This window comes from Sturnira hondurensis, unplaced genomic scaffold, assembly GCF_014824575.4.
Source record: "Sturnira hondurensis isolate 20B ecotype Veracruz unplaced genomic scaffold, ASM1482457v3 Scaffold0006496, whole genome shotgun sequence".
Lineage (NCBI taxonomy): Eukaryota > Metazoa > Chordata > Mammalia > Chiroptera > Phyllostomidae > Sturnira > Sturnira hondurensis.
The window spans coordinates 11,599,104-11,613,118 of record NW_028079127.1 but is presented as its reverse complement, the minus strand read 5'-3'; the positions used below and the strand labels follow the sequence as shown (position 1 = coordinate 11,613,118).

Here is a 14,015-nt window from a genome sequence, read left to right as displayed (position 1 = left end):
CGAATCACCTCAGGTTTCACGTGTGTTTTAGAGGAGAACTCTTTTATCTTATATTTTTATCCTGTTAGTGCTCTGACATCTTGACCATTTTGAAGGTAATAACCTCTTAGGGGAAGCAACAGGGACTCCACCTGCTTCTCCTTTTTTCTAGACAGAGTCCACCTCAGTCTCCAGTGGACGGCCACCGCCTCTGAAGGTCACTCAGGCACCCTTCCCCCATTTACCCTAAATTGGTTAACTGGCATTCCTAAAACTTGCAACTTTCCCGACTTTACTGAACCCATCTCCTTATTTTGAGTCAACTAATCCCTCAGATAGTAGGCTTTATTGTTTTAGAATACAAAATATTCTTTATTGCAGTGCCCTTTTCATTTCTTTCACAGAGAAGCTTAATAACATAGATTTGTTATTTAAAAAATCAAATTCTGCATGAAACTATGTAAAATATTGATCAGGTCAAATAGGAAACACAAAATTATTCATGTAACTTAGCCCTTAAAGTGATTGCCTAGCAATGTTGAGTGGAAGAAAGAATGTGCTCTGGCTGGTGGATCGAGTGCCAACCTGCGATCTGAAAGGTCACCAGATCAATTCCTAGTCAGGGCACATGCAATAAGAGGCAACCGATTTAAACAATGAAGTGTGAAGTGCAAAATTCACACTTGTTTAAACAATTGTTTAAACAATTGGTTGAGAGGCAACCAATCAAAGTTTCTCTCACACATCACAAGTTGATGTTTCTTTCCCTCTCTTTCTCTCTTTCCCTCCCTTCTCTTCTAAATAAATAAATAAAATTTTAAAAAATGCTTCTAGAATTATTTTTTTAAAATTTTAAAGATTTTGTTTATCTATTTTTAGAGAGAGGGGAAGAGAAGGAGAAAGAGAGTGAGAGAAACTTCAATGTGTGGTTGCCTCTTGAGCATCCCCCACTGGGGACCTGGCTGGCAACCCAGGCGTGTGCCTGACTGCGAATCAAACTGGCAACCCTTTGGTTCACAGGCCTGTGCTCAATCCACTGAGGCACACCAGCCAGGACTGCTTCTAGAATTTAAAAAAAATGCATATGACCACTGAATTTAGAATCAGAGAATAATATATTATGTTTTTATTTTACATAATACTATTTAATATTTTAATGCAAACATACTGTTTTATTATCATATCAAGCCTGAAAAATTAGTCAATAATTCCAGGTGAATGAATTACATCTCTATTTTAGCTATCATTGTCTAATAATGGAATATATTTTGTGACTTTTAGGAGTAAAACAAATTCATAAATTACCTTCTAGATTCAATAATTAAATCAGGAAAGGCCTAGAATTTCCCTAGTCTTGGAATCGGTACTTGTGGCCTTTGGGCCTTTGAAATGCTTCTCCTTTCTTTATTAATCAAAGTTGTATAAAACCATATCACACTGCTGATCAGCATGAACTCATACTATCCCAGCTCAAAGCTAGAAACACATTTCTGTTTGCTTGTACTGTCCTATCAAGGATAAATGTACAATCTCTTTGTGATATAGTTTTCGAAATGTTGAAAATAGCTCACTGAGCCCCAGCTACCTTTGAGCAACCTCAAGAATCCAGAGCCTCTCAGGCTGGCAGCCATCTCCCTAGGCAGAGTCTGACACCAATTACTAGGTGGAATTTGTACCCTGCCTAAGAGCAGTGACAATTTGACAACCATGTCTCTCAAAGTGGCCCACCAAAAGTCAATTTAATAATTATTCAATTTCTGAGTCACTGGCAAAGAACAGGAGTGAAAAGAGAGAGGTCTGGTTCTGATTTCCCTGGCTCCCATCCTGCGGAGTCATCAGAGGCTGGCTGCCTCCTGTCCGAGGGGGCAGCTCCCAGCCCTCTCCAGGCAGTCAGTCCCCTGTGCCCCGACTCCGGAACCTGCCCCCTTCCTCACACGGACTGTTGAACCAGGCCTTTAAGGAGGTACCTTTTGTTTATTTTCAATATTCCTCTCTTGAGAACAATACTGAAATGAATGACTTTGTATATATATGTCATTTTCCCTTGATTAGGGATTAATGGATTGTTGGGGCTGGGCTACTAAAGGGAGTAAACTGGAAAGAGAAAGTGAGATGTCAGAAAACAGAAGGATGAAATCAGGGTTAGGAAGTTACTGATAGTGACAAGGTCTAGAGCAAGACTAGGGGGTGAGTGACTGGGGTATGGTGAGGAACATCATTTGAGTGGGGGAGTTAAAAAATACTGAAAGGCTATGATGTTGGAAGGATCACCTGAAATATTGATCGAATCACTAAGAATTAAGACTAAAGAGAGAGATTATTAGACTGGAGCTAATATCATTAAAAACCATGGTAGCAGCCCTGGCTGGTGTAGCTCAGTGGATTGAGCGTGGGCCTGTGAACCAGACGATTGTGGTTCGATTCCCAGTCAGGGCACATGCCTGGGTTGCAGGCCAGTTCCCAGCAGGGGATGCACGAGAAGCAACCATACATTGATGTTTCTCTTCCTCTCTCCTTCCCTTCCCCTGTAAAAGATAAATAAATAAATTTTAAAAAACATGGTAGCATTATTTATAATAGCTAATATCCAAGACTGCCTGGAAGCAATCTGAGTTGCCCATTAATAGACAAATGGATAACAGTGACTGGTACACATACATGATGGAATATTACTCAGCCATAAAAAAGAATGAAACCTTACCATGTGTGACATGATGGACCTAGAGGGTATTATGCTAAGTGAAATAAGACAAGGACAAATACCATATGATTTCACTTATATGTGAAATCTAAAAAACAAAGAAATAGAAGCAAACTCATAGATTCAGAAAATAAACTGATAGCAGGCAGATGGCAGGGGTACTAGGGGGCTGGGTGGAAAGGATGAAAGGGAATGAGAAGTACAAACTGCCAGTTATAAAAACAGTCATGGGGATGTAAGGTACAGAAAAACTGTAATAACTATCTATGGTGTCAGATGGGTACTAGACTTATTAGGGTGATCATTTTGTAAGGTTCGTTAATGTCTAATCATTGTGTCATGCACCTGAAATTAATATAATATTGTATGTTAACTGTAATTGAAAAATAAACTTGAAAAATAAACTTAAAAAATAAATTTTAAATGATGAAATTAATCATAATTAATAAAAACTAACACATAACAGGCAAAAAAGAAAAGCAATAGATGACAGCAAAAATGAGTAGTATTGGGTGAACTAATCTGATAAGATCTTACGTTTATTTTCTTTCTCACTTTCCTTCTAATTTTATATTTATTTCTGTGATTTTTTTCTCCTACTGCTTCTCTTCTGAATTCTTCTATCTCTGACTTCATAACCTTCTGTTAATCTCACTATATCTTCCTTGAGTTACTGCATTTCTGCTCTATGATTTTCTTTTTACAGAGGTGATTGCCTCATCCCAGCCTATCCCCTGCCCCACAATTCAGGGAAATACATTTTTCGAAAATGCATCTGCTATAGCAACATTTTTAAAATTGTGCTTCTTGTGCCTTTGAGGGCCAGCCCTTTACTCAGGACAACCCTCAAAACTGAGAGGGAGATTGCTGTGTGTCCTGCCAGACTCCCCTGCTACAGCTGAGCAACATTTTATTGGTAAAGGGTTCTTTATGTTAAGTTTCGCTACTGTTTTTTCCAAAATTTCTGTTACCGTTTCTTTACCTTGGTACTGTGCTACTTCCTTTCTCATATCTCACCATTGAACAAAGAGTGCCTTCCTGGCCCCGGTATTTTCAAGAGCTGGTTTTTCACCAAGTGCAGGGTCTCTTCTCTGCTGCCACATGAACAGATTGCTTCTTGCAAATATAGGTTATCTGTGTGATTCTTTGTTCCAACTCACTTTGTGCAGCCTTTTTGAACCAAACTGGGGACTAGGTGTTTTATTGCCTGCATAGCTTTCTTGTCTCAGCTTCCCCACCCCCCCCACCACCCCCGCCCCCCACACACACCTTTTGCAAACAAAGGATAAAGCTTTTGTAATTCAGAGTGTGTTCCTTACCTTCAGGAGTTGTACTTTGGCTCTGAATGTCTAGCTGGGCCTCCTTGCTGCTGAGCTCTGTCTCTGTGTCTTCTCTCTACTTCCTCCTGCACGGTTTCTGTTCAATCTCAGCTGCTTTGACAACTTTTATACACGTTTTAAGATCTGAGAAGTATGCTTGTATCCCAGGTTTGTGAAAGAAAGAAAGAAGGAAGGGAGGAAGGAAGGAAGGAAAGAAGTTTGTGGATTTTAGGGAATGTAAGTTGTGTTTTTATCCTTGTAGCCCTCAAATAATTTTTAAAGAAAGAGAAAATACTAATATAGCTAGTCACATTCACTCTAGAAGTCTTCTCTAATTCTTTAGAATAATGATTTCTACATTTTATGGATAATCAGAAAATCATATGCGTGTGGCCTGAATTCTCTCCTAGTGATATTCAAAACTATGAATTTTTAGGAAAATATACACAGGTTTCTTGAAAATTATTTAGTCAGCTATTAATAAAAATGCACATAAAGACTACCCAACCAGGGATGACTCATATCTTTTGGTTAGGTCTTACTCAAAGCCTCATTATCACAATATGTTAGAAATTTCAAGATCTTAAGAGAGACTAAGAGTTCATACAGTTCATTTACGCCTTAATAAAATATCATACTAAGCAATATTTAGATAATTCCCATACTGCTACCAGTTCTTTGCCTCAAGGTCAGATTCTACAATTGTCTGAGTCATATGGGCCTTGAGCTGGCATTGCTGGCATTGAACTGGGGACAGATGCCGATTCCTTGCAGCCAAAAGTGGCTGCTTCTTTGGCAAGATTTACTTCACATGGGATGACGTCAGAGTATTTCTGGTCCTGAAAGGTACTTATCAAAAGCAAAAATCTGTTGATTAATTTTGATTATGTCAACAAAAATACAGTTATGTATTTGAGCAGTTCTTGAGACATCTGGACTGTATTCAAGTGGCATAGAGCTTAATTTCTGCTCCAGATTTTTTGTTATTGACAGCTGCAGTCAGCCTGGATTTCAGCCGTTTCATGAAAGAGAGGCATGTAGACAGAAACTTAGGGCAGTCTTGTGATTCATATGCCACTTCTCAAATTCTAACTGTGTTTTTATAGCATAATTTCTTTCAGGTCTGTGACATTAAATTCCGCTTTAACCAAGCTGCATGGAGAGGAGAGATACTTGGTAACTCAAACAGACCTTGAGATGTGCACACCCAAAGCAGCTGCAGAGAATTAAAAGTATGTTTCATATTCATCGAAATCTGTCTTCCGAAATTTGGACTTTGTGTCGACCAAAACAGTGCAGCTTCTCCTCAAAAACCTTTAATTGCATCACCCTTAGAAGAGTTGCCAGGAGCTCCATTCATACGCCTGGTTTGAGCCTGAGGTCTTCACTTCCTGAAACAAAAGCTCTTCCTTTCCCCTGGGATGTCAAGATCAGCTTATTCCAATGTTTCATCAGACCAGCAAGAAAGCACAATCTCTGGGGTCCCTGCATGTTGAGTAAGTCGGGCCTCTGAGAGCCTTTTCATCCCCAAAGTCCTTGACCTCAAAAGCATCTCTTAAACAAAACAAACAAAATAAGCAAATGAACAACAAAAAAAATCTCTTAAACAAGTTCCTGTAACCCTGACTTCTGACTGCATTAAAATAAAGCCAACCTGCACACACTGCTCTGTCTGTATGCATGTGGTGATGGTAAGGGGCACAGGCACAGACAATGCGGACACCCCAATAACTTCCACTCTTGCACCAGGGAAGGGCTCTTTCTTACACGGCTCACATCACAAGCTGGCCCCACGCAAGGAGCATCAGACTCTCTTTTGTTTTGANAACAAAAAAAATCTCTTAAACAAGTTCCTGTAACCCTGACTTCTGACTGCATTAAAATAAAGCCAACCTGCACACACTGCTCTGTCTGTATGCATGTGGTGATGGTAAGGGGCACAGGCACAGACAATGCGGACACCCCAATAACTTCCACTCCTGCACCAGGGAAGGGCTCTTTCTTGCACGGCTCACATCACAAGCTGGCCCCACGCAAGGAGCATCAGACTCTCTTTTGTTTTGAATTAGTATTGAAGCACTTCTCCCTCTTTCACTGCAGTGCTCTGTTGACTAATTTTGATTATGCTACAATTGGGTCAATTAATTATGCTATAGTATTGGGTAAATTAATCTGATAAGAGCTTAAGTTTATTTTCTTTCTCACTTTCCTTCTAATTTTATATTCATTTCTGTGATTTTTTTCTCCTACTGCTTCTCTTCTGAATTCTTCAGAAGAATTCAGTAAACATCCACATTTACACAAACATCCACATTTACACAAACATCCACATTTACACAAACAGTAAACATCCACATTTACACAAACTTCTCAAATTCCTTACTGGCAGAGACAGCCCTTGGAGCATTTCTGTGTCCTAATCATAGTCAGTAGGTCATCAACTGGATACTGCTGCTTTTTTTAAAAAAAGATTTTTAATTTTTTATTTTTAAAGAGAGAAGGGAAGGGTGAGAGAAAGAGAGGGAGAGAAACATCGATGTGTGGTTGCCTCTTGCAACCTCCAACTGGAGACCTGGCCGGCAACCCAGGCATGTGCCCTGACTGGGAATCTAACCAGTACCTTTTGGTTTGCAGACCGGCACTCAATCCACTTAGCCACACCAGCCAGGGCTGGGCAGTGCTGTACTGTACTCCTTTACAATGTTTCATTTCATACACTTAGCACACAGGCTTGCATCTGAAACTTAAAATAAGTACTTTTACGTTGCTGTTTAAGTGTGTGTGTCACAGTGATTTTGAAACCTTTTTTTCTAACATCTGGAAGTTCAACATGTAAATGACCTAAAAGAAAAGCTAGCTAAAAGGGGGCTGATAATGAGGAAGCATTTCCTCTGCCGAGGAGACACAGAATCCCCAGGCTTGTTTAAAGCCTGAGTTCATGTGTAGTCAGTTTTTGTGAATAGTCCATGAGTATAATAAAAGGAGGTATGTCCTTATTCTCTATTTATATGTATTTATAACTATATAAACTTACGTGTACAATCCACCTTATTAATTATTATATTATTAAGGTCTTCTCTGTCTTTGCTTTTTTTATTATTTGTAACCATGTGACCTGTTCTATGTGAGAGGTAAATTAATTCATCACGGATTGCTGATTTCTCATTGAATTTCTTGTAGTTTTTGCTTAATAAATTTAAATGCTGTTATTTGGTCTATGGGTATTCATAGCCTGAGAGCTTAATTTTGCACTTCACACTTCATTGTTTAAATGAAGTGTGAAGTGCAAACCTGTCTTTGTTTTATTTAATGCTTTCCCCCCAAAATTATGCTTTGTTTGAGGTAAACATTTACATTTGCTTAGTATGACTTTGTCACTCTGTTTTCATTATCTTATGTTGATAGCATACATTTGAGGTTTGATTTAATATTCCATTTCAAAAAATCCAGTTAATAAGTTTAATTTTTTACATTTATGAAAATGAAAGTTATATTTTTAGTCCATTTATCATTTTTGTTTTGCTTTTAGTTTCTATTGCTCATTTAATTTTTGTACTATACGACCTTGATGTTTTTTATGTACGCATGTTTTTACTAGAAAGGCATGTATTTTTGTTTCAGTGGATATCTTAATAACTTTACCACTATAACTATTTTTAGATATTATTTAAAGCAGTGAGCAGGATATTTCCTGTTCCTCCCCTCCCTGATTACCTAATAATATAATTTTCTCTAATGTTTACCTTGTTTTTTTCTTTGTCAACTTCTATTGGTTGTTTCATTGGCTGTTTCATTGACGGCATTTCATCACATCTATTTTCTGTTTTGTGACCACAGTTTTCATATTTGTTTTAGACTTAATTGTACAGATAAATGAAATCAATGGAACTTTTTATTTTTCCCCCCTAAACTTCTTGGTTGGTTGATGTTCATCCTCAGCTAAGATCCTGTAATGAGCTCCTGCAAACTGTGCTGCTCCCATATAAAAAACGTGGTCTACTCCATTTGTACCTGAACAACTTTCTCTGGCATCAAATTCCTGGGTCTCAATTTGTTTGGGTTACATTTTGATATCTTTTTCCTTACAGATGACTTGATCACTTTAATCTAGATACCCAAAAGATTTTAAAAATATTTTATTTATTTATTTTTAGAGAGGGGGAAGGGAAGGGGAAGGAGTGGGAGAAAAACATCAATGTGTGGTTGGTTGCCTCTCATGCTCCCCCTACTGGGGACCTGGCCTGCAACCCAGGCATGTGCCCTGACTGGGAATCGAACCAGCGACCCTTTGCTTCACAGGCCCGTGCCCAACCCACTGAGTTATACCAGCCAGGGCCCAAAAGATTTTTATTATTTGAAAATCCCATAGCTTTACTAGAATATTCTGTGCCATTTGGGTGGAGGGATATTATATGCCTTTTCTAGATACAGATTTAGGTCCCTTTGTATTTCTGTAGTCTCTTAAAATCCATATTTAAGCTTTTTTTTTGTGCCAGTATTTATAGATTCTTTTTTTAAAAAGATTTTATTTATTTATCTTTAGAAGGGAAGGGAAGGAGAGAAAGAGAGAAGTATCAATGTATGGTTGCCTCTCGTGAGTCCCCTGTTGGGAACTGGCCTGCAAACCAGGCACGTGCCCTGACTGGGAATCGAACCGTGATTGTGTGGTTCACAGGCCCGCACTCAATCCACTGAGCTATGCCAGCCAGGGCTAGTATTAATAGATTCTTTTCTTGATCTTCTGTCTTGATTACGTATATATTGGATTTCTTTTGTCTCTCATTTACATAATTTGCTCTCATCCTTTTTAACAGTTTATTTCTATTTCATTTTACTTAATTTGTTTAAGTATTTCATGAGTTTTTAAAAACATTTTTAAAAGTTTTTTCTTTACAATGGTTTATTTTCCTTTGTGCTATTTTCAAACCTGTCTTCATTTTTGAAATAGTTTAATTTATTTTCTCCCACTTCTTTCAATTCATGTTTAAGCTCCTCCTGTGTCTTTGCTTCATTAAAAAAAAGTCAGATGAACAGAGTTAGGAAAGTTCAATCAGTCATCTCCTCACTGCGTACTACATCACAGTGGCCAGCCAGTTATATTTACTTATTTTCCCTTTTTATTCTCTCCCCCTCCTCCCTTATAGGCAACAGTATGTATTTTTGGTGTTATAAAATGTGTATTTTTTAACATATACACTTTTCAAATGTATATACATGGTATTTATTGATCATACACCTAATTTTTTTTCACTTACCACTGTGTTTAAGATCCACCCACATTGCCCTGTGGCCTAACAGTGCGTGATCCTCCATGAAGTGCACCCACGTCTTACCTACTCACTCTCTGTGGTGACACCAGAGTGCTTCCAACTTGGGGCAACCACAAACAACCAGTTGTCTTAGTCCATTCTGGCGGCTGTAACAAAACACCATAGACTGGGTGGCTTATAAACACCAGAAATTTATTTCTCACAGTTGTGGAGACTGGAAGTCCAAGGTCAGGGTGCCCTCATGGTTGGTTGTGGTGACAACACTTTTCTGGGTTGCACCCTTCACTTTTAAAGTTTATGGCAATACATGTAGTTAAAATTTTATTTTGCTTAATGGCAACACTTAAAAAATGTTAATTGTAGACGGAGAGTTAGTGAGAGAGTAAAACATCAATGTGAGAAACATCAATTGGTTGCCTCCTGTCCCAACCTGGGATTGAACCCGCAACCTAGGTGTGTGCCCTCACTGGGAATCTAGCCCCCAACCTTCTGGTTACGGGACCGTGCTCCAACCAACTGACCCACAGAGGCCAGCTGGGGTGATGGCAACAATTTTTTTATGAAAACTTAATTTGCCATGTTTTCCTATTCCCTCCTTCCTTTTTTCTTACCTTTGTGTGCTCGTTCCTTTCTGATTGACTACTCATCTTTGAGGGAGGAGAGCTTTTCCGTATTGCTGACGGTCTGTGCTGAGGCGGGGCCTGCGCTGTGCTCCAGCCCGACAGGAATTCTCCTCAGGACACAAAGGTGATGTGGATGAGTTCCTTCAGCTTCTACTTCTTTTATTTTTATAAAATTGTATTTATTTTTTAGAGAGAGGAGAAATGAGGGAGAAAGAGGGAGACATCAACGTGGGAGAGAAACATCAATAGGTTGCCTCTCACACAACCCTCTGTGGGGACCTGGCCTACGACCCAGGCACGGGCCCTGACGGGGAATCAAACCAGTGACCTTTAGGTTTGCGGGACGACCCCCAGCCCACTGAGCCACACCAGTCAGGGCTCAGCTTCTACGTCTAAGAGACGCTGGCAGTTGCGGGGCTGGCCGCACCGCAGGGTCTGCTGGAGCCGTGCTCCCCGCCCCCCCCCTCCCCCTCGCTCCAGAGCAGAGTGCTTCCTGCACACACGGCACATCTCAGTCCTCTTTCAGCCTCTCTCTTCTAATAAGTATTATAATAAATCAGCTTGCCCCCTTCTCTTTTACAATTAATCCCGTTAAGGAGAGGCACTGCTGCCAATCCACGTACTGGACTGCCTTGTTTCTAATGAAAAATCGTTGGTTTTGCCCATAAGGCAAGTCAACCAATCGTGTGAGGTGTGCTTTGTCGGTGTTTTTGGAGATCTGTAGCCTAGAACATCTTTAATCAGAGTCTTCCTGCTCTTCACTGTACTTCAGGGTATACCTTACTTCAGGGTTTTAGGTGTCTTTCGTTTTCAGTGAAAATAAATTTTTCAGTCTTGTTTGTCATCATGCTAGGTAATTTCTGAGAGGAGGAGGAGTAGAGGGTGCTGTATTTACCATTTTGATTCTGAAAGTTTCTCCAGACCATATCTTAAAAATTGCTGTTTTATGTATTTATTATGTCATCCCATCTAGATTCCGATTTGGGGACTTTTCTGCATTCCTTTACTTTCCTTATATTCTTTACTCTTGATTCTTAAAGTTTAGTATCATAAGAATTGCTTGAATGTTTGGTAAAAATTTTAGTAGTCAGCCCCAATCATCTCAGGCGATTCTCATACTAGAAGCTCACCAACTACGCCTTGCATGTAGCTACTCAGTGATACCAATGGACTGATTTACAAGGGCGTGGGTATTTGTGTGAGACGTCTTGGTATACCTTACAGACTAGACACTGTTTTTATCCATAATGAGACCAGATAGTAAGCAGCTAGGAAAATTCCTTGGCAATGGAAGAGGGAAACTGAGGCAGAGAACTGAACACAAATGGCTGAACAATTTACAGCTGGGTGCAGATGGCCACCAGGGTGGAAGGCCTGTCAGGGACAAAAGTGGGAAAATAGGGGCCTTACCCCAGGGTGACCTCTCCTCCCCTGGAGTTTCCTCCCTGCAGAAAACACCTGGGTCTCAGTTATATTTCAGCTCCAGGCCCAGAAAAGCAGCAAAACCAGGTGAGCAATGCCAGAACCAACTACAATGACTAAAGACCCCCTGCCCTGACACTGACCAATCAGAGGAGACCACGACCCTGAAAGGGCACCTGGAGAACTGATGAATATTCTGCTGAAACCCTCCCCTGAGGCCTCCCCTAAGGTTCCCGCCTGCAAGAGAGAGAAAAGCCTCAAGACCAAGGACCCAGCACAGGCTCTCCCTCTGGGGAGCAGCCGGCACCACTCCCTTCCCCTCTTCTTCCCCCACTTCTTCCCCCACAGACACACATCTTCTAAACTCTAAGGCAGTGGGCAGTTGGCAGCTTGTCCTAGGCAGACCCACACGGGGCCAGCCCCTGTCCAGTAATAGTAAGACTGGTGGAGACAGAATATGTAGCAACAGAGAAGGTAATGAGGCAGGGATTTTTTTTTTTTTGAACATGGAGAAACATTTTTGTCCTCTAAATCAGAAATATTCTGTGATTTGTTCAATTGAGTGGCTTTTAGCACATTGAATGGCAACATCAAAATAGGGCAAAGTTGAATAATAGCCAAAAAGTCTCAAGACTCCCTGAAAGTGACTGAAGAAATGCAAGTTGTCTATATGTTTACCTGACTAACCAGGCACATTCTCTCTTAGTGTCGATCTAAGTATGGGATGGGTTGTGTGTTAATTTGCGAATGTGTTAGGCAAACTATAATGTAACGTACCCTCTTTTTCTTTCCCCACCATTCTCCGTGGCAGGTGGCTAGCTCTCCCTTCTTCCAGGGCAGATGATTTTCCCCCCAGAGATTACAGTTCCCAGCCCCATGTATAGCTGTGTGTGACCGTGTCACCAAATACTTGAGTTATTGGTCCTGCTTTCTTTGTCTTCATAGCGTGCATCATTCCCACCTTTGTGTATCTATCCCTATGCTGATGGTCTCCTCCACTAGGACGTCAGAGCCATACATTTAGGTGAGGACATTGTCTTATGCTCTGTCATATTCCCAGCATTTATCATGGGAGGGATGCATAAAGCAATAATTGCAAAGATATAGGAATTGTTAGATATTACAGAATGCGTGGGTCCCAGTATTTCTATAACGAAGATGAGTAGTAGGCCTCATCAAGGATAGTTTGTGCTGATTTGGGTTACCAGCTAGGCTTGAATGACCACCTTCTCTGTACACACTTAGCATTCACATATTCACAAAGAGGGAAACTTACTGGGTTGATTTCAGTTGACGAAATGGAGGGTCCCTGTTGTGGAGAGCTTCATGCCACTTCAGAAGGTTGACCTTTCTCATCCCCAAACCAACCACACAGCTGGCTTTTGGCTCAAGCATCTCAAGATTTGATTTTTTGGAACAGATAAAATTGATCAGTGCCAAGTCTACTAATACCATGCATGACAAAGGTTGATGACACTGATTTTAAAGCTTGGAATTGCCATTGATGCCTTCCTTGCCTTTATTTCTGCATATTCAGTTCCAAGTAGCAGAAACTCAACACACGAAGTGTTAATTTACACAAAGAGAAAATCACTGGCTCCTATCACTAAAAAGTTCAGGTTCTTCAACTTTAGTCATAGCTTGATACAGGAAGTCAAATAATATCAGGACTCATACTTATCTCAGATCTGCCTTCTGCCTGTTATGTTAATTCCATTCTCAGCCATGTTTTCCATTGGCTGGCATGGGCAACACGGCTGAGAATGTTGGCCCTGCCTGAGTTAGTTGCTTGTTGTGACATAATCGTAGAGACCAGGAGCCTTCTTGAATGGGTTATACCTGGGTCACATGCTCACCCTCCGAGTGGGGGGAATTCAGTTCTACTTGAGTCACATGAACTGAGTGTGGTGAAAAGGCATGTTGAAAGAGAGGGGAACTTGTTGGGTTGATTCCCCCGAATAAAGTATTGTGCTGATCCCAGAAACGCACAATGCATGCTGGACATGGAGAGAGAGAGAGGGAGGGAAGAAAGAGGGGAGTGCTAGAGGGAGAGAGATCTAATCACTTGTATTAGACAAATTTCATCCCTTGAACTGTTTCATCTTTCCTGTTTTATTGCAGTACAGGCACTCACTATCTCATAGTAGCTTCCTACCCAATTTCTTTGCCTCTAGTCATTCCCCACTCAAGTCCATTCTGGGCATGGCTACCACATTACTCTTCCTACAGCAATGTTTTCATCATTTCACTGTCCAGCTTAAAAACCTTTCAGGAGCTCTATCTCCCAAACTCCACATTCCTCCGTCTGGCATTTGTGATCTGCGATCTGGCTCCCACATATCTGTCTACTTTATTTCTCTACCTGCACCTGTTCCGTGTGGTAACTGATCTGCATCACTCATCGTCACTGAGCACGCTGCATGTTTTCCTTACCATGCCTCTGCTCTATTTGTATATTCTACCCTATCACCATTTCTATCATCCTGAATCAGAGCTCACATGGTAAGACAAAGACTGCTAGTTGTCTCCAGTTATTCATCCCCCCTTTTTCCATTAGTATTAGAACCACTGATTTTCCACTGGGCACATGACCACTTAATAGAGACTACATGTTTCAACATCACTTACAGTTAACTTTTGACCAATAAGGTGTAGGTGTAGTGATGTATACAACTTCTGCAAGTGTTCTAAAATAAAGGTA

At 40.5% G+C, this 14,015-nt stretch overlaps 1 long non-coding RNA gene and 1 pseudogene across 1 annotated transcript; both read right to left on the bottom strand.

The window, feature by feature from the left end:
- Positions 1-3,477: 3,477 nt before the first annotated feature.
- LOC118989698 (uncharacterized) lies at positions 3,478-3,606 on the bottom strand (annotated as a pseudogene).
- A 399-nt stretch (positions 3,607-4,005) lies between these two features.
- On the bottom strand, positions 4,006-12,700 carry LOC118989634 (uncharacterized). Its single transcript, XR_005067028.1, has 3 exons — positions 12,591-12,700; positions 9,881-10,048; positions 4,006-4,143 (listed from the first exon to the last, which is right to left on the bottom strand). It is a non-coding gene; the product is annotated as an uncharacterized LOC118989634 (long non-coding RNA).
- Between the last annotated feature and the right edge of the window lie 1,315 nt (positions 12,701-14,015).